An 8,907-nucleotide genomic window follows, 5' to 3' on the forward strand; every position below is an offset into this window, starting at 1 on the left:
GCATATGATCATATTAAACGATAGGAACCATTTCGAGTATCTTCTGTGTGTCAGACTTTTTTGTTTTGTTTTGTTTTTGAGACAGGGTCTCCCCGCTGTCTCCCTCTGTAACCCAGGCTCTAGTGCATTGGCATAAATATGGCTCACTGGAGCCTCGACGTCCCAGGATCAAGCAATCCTCCCACTTCAGCCTCCCAAGTACCTGGGACCACAGGCACATGTCACCATGCCCAACTAAAAAAAAAAAAAAAATTGTGGACATGGTGTATCACCATGTTGCCCAGGCTGGTCTCCAACTCCTAGGCTCAGGTGATCATCTGCCTCAGCCTCCCAAAGTGCTGGAATTACAAACGTGAGCCACCACACCCAGCAGCCTTTTCTCATATATGGCAGGACAGTTAATTAAATAAAGGTTTGGTGTGTGTCTGTGTTTTCTAGCTTTCTAAAAATAAGGAAGAATAACTGAAAGAAATGTCTTTCTCTGTTTATTCTTAATATTCTGCTCTTCCTCTCCAATCCAGAAAGGCTTAAGTCCTGCAGTGCCATTTTTGTTTTTCATTCAGTGCGGAATACATACACTGAAAAATGTAATGTTTTTGTTGAAGGAACTGCTAATGATGGTGTGCGAATGAGACAAGCAGGGTCTCCGACATTGTGAGTACGGAAGCAGAACTGGCTGAGCTAGAGAAAGTTATCTTACGTCAAAAAGCCACATTTTTCTCAGGGAAATTTCAGCAAGTAACAGAGACCCACGTCCCACATTCACTCTGCATTGTAACTAGTGAACAGATCTTCTGATGTGTGACATATGCAGATAAAGAATTCTGTCCCTTCGAGTTACAGACTTCCAAGCTGCAATCATTGCTTTTCCGTGCTCAGCTTCCTCAGTTGCTGGGATAATCCCATTTTTTTAATAGAAATTTTACCTTAATCACACACCCATTGAAGAGGCTTAACCCTCTTTTTCTCCCTTTTTTGTTTGCAAGTTGCCCCTAGGAAAGAAGGTTTTGTGGAATCTCCAGGTGCTCTTCCTCAATGTGGAGATACTTCATGGAGATACAGAGCCATGGCCTAAGGCCAAGTCTTCTAACTTTTATTTTTTTCCAGTAATAAAGATAATGTTACAGTTTCATCTTCCATTTTTTAAATGTTATTGTTCAAATTGTTCAGAAATCCTGGCAAAGAGAGGTACAATTTATTAGCCTCCTGTGGAGGCCGGTAACAATAGTTACTCATTTACAACCTTTTTTTTTTTAAAGCTACCACACATAACGAATTATTCTAAGTACTGATCCTAATGTTGCAGACATGCACCTAAATAGAACCCTATGGTGGGTTTCTTATGATGATCAGAGTCACACTGAAACGATAGATAAGGACTTATATATATAGATATGCTTTTATGATTTTATTTCTCACTCAATATTTTAGTTATTGTATTTACCATTAGTTGGAGAAGGCATTTAATAAATATATATGGAATGAACATAAAAATCAATACAAGTTTTGGGTGGAGCACAAATATGTTTTTATACAGTCAGTCCTCCATATGTGCAGGTTCCAAGTCCGGGTATTCAACCAACTCTGGGTCAAAATATTTTTTTAAATAACAATTAAAAGTAACAAAAACACAGTGTAACAACTATGTAAGTAGCATTTAGATTGTTTTAGGTTTGTGAAAGTTGGTTATACAGATTGTAACATTCTTGACATATCCAACTAAATCAAATTCAAGGGACCGGTGGGGAAAAACACTCAGAGCACATTTACCTGCTCCAAGAATTAAACTTTCTACAAGCCCACCTGCTGAAACAGCCTTCGGTAACCTAAGACTAGTTTTACCTGATAGCTGCTGAAATGACCTGTCAGAGCTCTAAGGCTAGTTTTACATAGCACCATCACTCACCCATCAGTTTTTCCCCTCTCAAAATGAGCTTTTTTTCAAAACCATATGTGACATTTTCCTTTCTAATAAAACTCCCAACATTCTCTTTGTTCTTTGAACACGCCAAAGACCACCTATATGTGCATTCCTTAAATCACAGTTTTTGCTTCCCAAATAAAACATTTTAAACTTAGAGATTCACCTCTATATATTATTTGACTTCAGTAGGTATTATAATTTAGAGACAATTTAAAATATACAGGAGGATGTGCATTGATATGTGAATACCACACTATATTACGTAAGTGATTTGAGCATGTATGAATTTTGGTGTCCATGGGGTCCTGGAACCAACTTCCCATGGACACTGAGGGACTGTGAGTAGGACAGGATTGGGTCCTTTCTGTGAAGACAAGCAAACACAAAAACCAAACTTTGAGGTCTGTCACTTACCAGCAGTTGGACCTCCTCGGCAAAAGCATTTAACTTTTCTAAGCCTCAGTTGCAATATCTGTAAAATAGGAAAAAGTAGTATGTAGCTTATAGCATATAAAGCTATTCGCACAAAGGAGGATCTCGGGCACCAAAGCCTAGCTATTTAATGACTCATTTTTGAATCACAATCAAACTAAATGTATTCATCGGACTCAATACCACTTGTCTCTTATATGAAATCTCATGCTGTAAAGACACAACGGAAAGAAACAGTTTAAGTGTAGTATTTACCACTCACATCAGCAGTCTTGAACTGATCAAATGAAATACATTTGCCAGTTGATTAAGGAGAATTTCATCTTGCTTGCTTGAATATACAAGATAAAACGAGGAAAACATCTAAACCTGGGTCCAATCAGAATTCACTAATTTTGTGATAATGCAACCCTTTACTTTGAAACCAGTGAATATGAAAATGTTAACATAGTGAGACATATAGGTGTTTCTGAAAGAATCAATTTATCTTACAAAAGAGTAAGGGTGATTTAGTGATTAGCCCTTCATAACAAGTAAGCAGTCTTTAACCACATCGCAGCAATGAATTTCATTCTCATTTTATTCTATAGTAAAAGCAGTTACGTGAAACTAATATCCGTAGGTAAAAAAAAAAAAAAAAAAAAAAAAGGAAAAAAAAAAAAGGTCCCTCACTTGATGAGTCTGGAATTGGTTCCTTCCGGAGGGTTTTCAGTCTCGCTGACTTCCAAGGATGAAGCCGCGGACTCTCGCGGTGTTAGAGTTCTTAAAGACGGTGTGTCCGGAGCTCATTCCTTCAGATGTTCAGATGTGTCCAGAGTTTCTTCCTTCTCATGGGTTCGTGGTCTTGCTGACTTCAGGAGTGAAACCGCAGGCCTTCCCCGTAAGTGTTACAGCTCTTAAAAGGTGACGTGTCCCAAGTTGTTCCTTCTTCCTAGTGGGTTTGTGGTCTCGCGGACTTCAGGAGTGAAACTGCAGACCTTTGCAGTGAATGTTACAGTTCTTAAAGGTGTAGCGTCCCGAGTTGTTCGTTCCTCCCGGTGGGTTCCGGTGTCGCTGACTTCAGGAGCGAAGCCACAGATCTTCCCAGCGAGTGTTACAGCTCATAAAAGTAGTGGAGACGCCAAAAACTGAACAGCAACAAGAGCTATTACAAAAAGCATAAGAACAAAGCTACCACAACCCAGAACAAGACCGAAGCGGGTTGCAGCTGCTGGCTTGGGTGGCCTGCTTTTGTTTCCTTATTTGGCCCTTCCCACATCCTTCTGATTGGTCTATTTTACAGCACTTTGATTGGTCCATTTTGCAGAGTGCTGATTGGTCCATTTTACAGAGTGCTGATTGGTCCGTTTTTATGGCATGCTGATTGGTACATTTACAAACCTTTAGCTAGACACAGAGTGCTGATTGGTGCGTTTTTACAGAGTGCTGATTGGTGTGTTTACAAACCTTTAGCTAGACACAGAGTGCTGATTGGTGCATTTATAATCCTTTAGCTATACAGAAAAGTTCTCCAAGTCCCCACCGACCCAGAAGCCCAGCCGCCTTCACCTCTCAAGGATACAATGCACCAGAAAAAAAAAAAAAAAAAAAAAAATTACCTTTCCTGGAATGGCCCCATTTTCTGGGTTATTTAATTTAGTTTTCTGGGATGAATTCAATGGAGGGTGGGTTTGTGACACACCAAGCAACCCTATTCAGAGAGAAGGATCCCAGAAGAGTTGTCATGTCCATGAAAATGGGAAATGAACTTCTCTAAAACAGGAGAAAGCATATAGCCATTAAACTAAACAGAATAGTACATCGCCTAAAGAGATGTAGGATTTACCAAATTGAGTGACATAACAGTTTGGAAACCAGATAAAAAATAGATAACACTGATATACAGAAAATGAAAGGCAAGATGAAAGTATGCCTAAATAATATTTCAAGAAGTAATTTCCCTAACTCATCCTATTTCTCTGTGTTCTTATTCTCGAATTTCAAGGGGGCTAACTGAGCCAGGGACATGTCCCTAAAGCAGCAGAATCACTCCCAGAACATGGAATCTAAACTGGATCTGTTGATTTCAAAAGGGCCTGTAGGGAGAGTGGGTGGCTTGGCTCAATTGCCATCTGCTATTTGTTTTGTTTCTTCCCTCCCCCCTCCCTCACTTTTTTTGGCTCTTTCCTAGTGCTACAGAGACTGACTCATTTCTAGTCAGCACCAAGTATTGTTTTAAATTTAAAAAATAATAATAAATTTCCACAAAAGGTATTGGCTTCAGCATTTTATTATCCAACCTCTTTTTAATGAAATAAATACTGTCCCACCAGGGGTTGTGGCAAATCCCCTACAATCCTAATTCAATTCTACCAGTGTTGATTGAGTTTATTCAATATATCAATTTAATATTATTCCTGTGCTTGAGGCTGTGAATAAGATAAGAATAATTCCAGTTCTCATGAAAACTTTAACAGTCCAGTGAGAAGGATCCTGTGCATAAATGTAATCACTGACTTAACTGCAAGGATGTGGTAGAAGGAGATTAAAGTATCAGATGCATCTGTCTAGATTGGTTGCCTCACACTGGACGCTTTCATGCTGATGGTTCACTGAGGTGTTCCAAGGAACCTGATTTCCACATCCTCAACTGATCTACATGAAAACTCTACCCATGGTTCTCCTATCCCATCTTCCTTTTTACCACTGCCATCTTTCACTTTCACACTACACAGAAAAGTATATAATACTAAAACATCTGGAGCTTATCATAATGCATTGACCCGAAATGACAAAAACAGATAAACAAACAAAAACTCTAGGATGCCAAATACACAGAAAGTAAAAAACATTGGTGTCAGAGAAGTCTAATTTAATCAAAGCTCTATAATTCACCCACCATATCAATATAAGATGCATGTTCAAACATTTAAAATTTTTTGTTAATAATTACCAAAATTTATGTTATTTGTCTCAACTGTGCACTGCTAAGTGTAACTATAATGCAGTCTAAAATACTTTTTTGAGTATAAAATTTTTCAGAAAATAAAAAATCTGTACACTTCTGTTGTAGAAATATGATAGCATGATTGTAATGATGACATTCAAGTATAAAAATACATTACAGTGGGATAAAATTCTATGGGAGAAATAGAATAACAATTTCAAGGAGAAAAACAAGTAAAAACGTATTCATATTTTTTAATTGATTTTTATAATTAACAATTTACTGTCATACTTGGAATTTGTTAGGTACATTTAAAACATTCCATGATTACACTCATTCAAGGATCTTATTTATCTCTTGTGCTTTTTCTTATAAAATCTGCTTTAACCATATTGATAGGACTACACTGCACTCCTTTTATTTGTATATCTTGGCATATCTTTCTCCATTATTTTACTTTTAACTCTTATATATACTTATCTTTTATATGTGTCTTTTTAAGTAAAATGCTCTAAAACACCATCACATGCTACAGACAAATCCTTCATGAAAGGATGAGTTCATTCATGTGGCAAACTTCACTGTTGTCTTATTTTAAGAAATTGTCACAACCTTCAGCAGTCACCACTATGGTCAACAGCTATCAATATTAAGGCAAAAAAAAATTACTAGCGAAAAGATTACTATTTGCTGAAGGCTCAGATGATTATTAGCATTTTTATCAATATATTATTTTTAAACTAAAAAATGTCAATTTGTCAATTTTAATCACTACATTGGAGTGGACATGTAGGTGCTTATATTTAATATGATTATTAATATTTTAAAGTCACTATTCCATTTGTTCTCTCTTTGTTTAAAAGATAAAGGCCCAGCCACATGCAGTGGCTCAGGCCTGTAATTCCAGCACTTTGGGAAACCAAGGCGGGTGGATCACGAGGTCAGGAGTTCAAGACCAGCCTGGCCAAAATAGTGAAACCCTGTCTCTACTAAAAATACAAAGAATTAGCCAGGTGTGGTGGCGGGCACCTGTAATCCCAGCTACTCAGGAGGCTGAGGCAGGAGAATCGCTTGAACCCAGGAGGCGGATGTTGCAGTGATCCGAGATTGCGCCATTACGCTCCAGTCTGGGCGACAGTGCAAGACTCCATCTCAAAAAAAAAAAAAGATAAAGGCCCATTTACTAATCTTTTAGTGGTTAAGCTGACAATTTCAGAATGCTTTTTTTCTTCATACAAGATACTTATTTTTACCTTCTACCTAAGCAATATCAAATAATTTAAAAATCACTTAGCCCCTTTTTGATATCAATGATTATGCACTGTCATCTGTTTTAATTATAGATGCATTTTAAATTTAAGTATTCTTGTTCTATAAGGTTAATATCCACTTCGATTTACAATAAAGTTACTATTTTCTTTATATTTCTTTCTGCATTTGAAACTCTGCACTTGTTATCACTTTCTTCTTCTACCCCCAAAAATTCTGATATTTCCTTTCATATGAATCTGCTGATGCCAAATTCTCTCAATTTTTTCTTACAAAAAATATTTCATTAGACTTCATTTTTGAAGGGTATAGAATCTGCTGAATTGAATTTTGGATAGAAAGTCTTTTGTTTCAGACTCTTATGATATCACTCCATAGTTTGTGTATACACACACACACACACACACACACACACACACACACACACAGATACGGTAACAGCCATACTAGTTCTATCAGGTACATGGCATACCAAATTGTTTTAAATGTCGTTTTTGGAAAAAAGTAAGAAAATGCTAGGCTTCAGATTATTTATTGAAACACATTTTCAAATGTAATTTCTAGTATACACTAAAGCATAACAAAGTATATGAGGCAGTAAGACAGCACGATTAAGTATAAATAACCATGCCATACGTAACTTCTTGTTGTTCTCAATGAGAAACAGTTTATTTAAATTACCCATACTTCCCTTAGTGGAAAAGGGTCTATGACTCCTTTTCCTACAGTATAAATTATGGCCATTAACATTTTTTTCACTGGTTCATTCAGCAAAAATTTTTTGAGCCTAATATGTGACAGAAAAATGCTTATTTCACCAAATTCTAATTTATTACTCTGTGAACTCTGTAACTTCATGGAAATAATACAGGCCTACCAAAAAATATAATGCACTAAGTACAGTAATGTAGAAAATAATTAGTGGATTATATTGAATCAGATAGAGTCATAACTCAAGGAGCCTTCAGAATATCTTTTTCTCATATGTCAGAATTTGGGTTTAAGTGATCATTCTTCAATGTTTCTATCTTTGTAGGTCTTTTCTTTTTCACATTATTCTTCACTGCTACTCCCCAGTCACATAGAAGTACACAGTTTTCCCAGATTATACCAATGACTTCCATATCTTTATTAATTTGTACATGTTGTTTCTTCTTCTCTTTATAACCTCATTCTTCTTGAGTTCTCCTTTGTTTTTCAAGAAATGGGGCAAGTAGTAGAAACAAATTTACTAGGTAATTATTAATTATATGACTCCTAGCCAACCTACCTCAGTTACCTGAATGTCATTATCAGTGACTATAATAAGAGAGTAGTAAATCCCTACAATGGCAATGGTATTGTGAAATTTGACTTTGATTATTTATACAACGTGCATATCATATAATAAGGTTCAATATGTGTTAACACTATTGATGTTGCTAGAACTGACTGCATTTGCTTGTAATAGTCTTCTTTTGCATTTTTGTCCCTGTTGAATGTATGACTTATGTTTTATTAATCTATTCAGTACAATAAAGTAAATATAACTGAAGTTCATTCCTATGCTCCTTGCTACTAGGAAAATCCTAGAAAATATTGAGCACAGATATTTATTCTGTCTTTCAGCTTTTTAGTTTTTAGCAGATCACTTAAATCTCATCTTATTTGACTTCTAAGCAACCCTTGACCATTCAGCATGGTCTCAAAACATATTTTATTTGTATTTTGTGTCCTGTGTGCTAAATTTTCTGAGCATGCAATCCCAGAAGTTCTTCTCTTCTATCGCTAAACATATTCCCTGGGTAATTATTTGCATTTGTGCACAGCTGCAAATGCCATAATCTATACTAGTGAATCTCAAATGTATATCTCTTAAAGAAAGAAAACACTGTCTCTTGAACTCAAATTGTTATGCTCATTTGCCAACCTGCCTACTTAAACAGTTCTCCAGGTATGTAATATTCAACATGATCATATTAATAATAAAGCCATTTTTAAGCATTCTTCTAAGCCTGTTAATCTTCTACTTCCCTAGCTCAGTAAATAGTACCTATGTTATTTAGCCATGTTCTCAAGTCAGAAACCTAAGGGTCATTTTTGTTCCCTTACACCTCTGTGATCTCATTAAGCACTGCTTTTTAATTTAATCCCTAACACATGTCTTGAGTGCAAATATTCATAATTCCCTAGCATCACCACCAACTTTACATTAACGTCTCTATCCTGAGTCATTGGCATAACTATGACAGCTTCTGAACTTTGTTTCTTGCCACTTCTTTTGCCCTAGCAACTAGAGACATCTCTTTAAACTGCAGATATGATTTTATCTATATCCCACTTAAAATTCTTCAATAATTTTATTGTATATCATTCA

The 8,907-nt window shown here is 36.2% G+C and overlaps 1 long non-coding RNA gene across 1 annotated transcript; it reads right to left on the minus strand.

Moving 5' to 3' along the window:
* Positions 1-337: 337 nt before the first annotated feature.
* Positions 338-3,570, minus strand: LOC126935704 (uncharacterized). The gene is made up of 3 exons (XR_007719280.1): positions 3,029-3,570; positions 2,339-2,396; positions 338-1,175 (listed from the first exon to the last, which is right to left on the minus strand). It is a non-coding gene; the product is annotated as an uncharacterized LOC126935704 (long non-coding RNA).
* Between the last annotated feature and the right edge of the window lie 5,337 nt (positions 3,571-8,907).

The sequence above is a fragment of the Macaca thibetana genome, chromosome 14 (assembly GCF_024542745.1).
Source record: "Macaca thibetana thibetana isolate TM-01 chromosome 14, ASM2454274v1, whole genome shotgun sequence".
Classification (NCBI taxonomy): Eukaryota; Metazoa; Chordata; class Mammalia; order Primates; family Cercopithecidae; genus Macaca; species Macaca thibetana.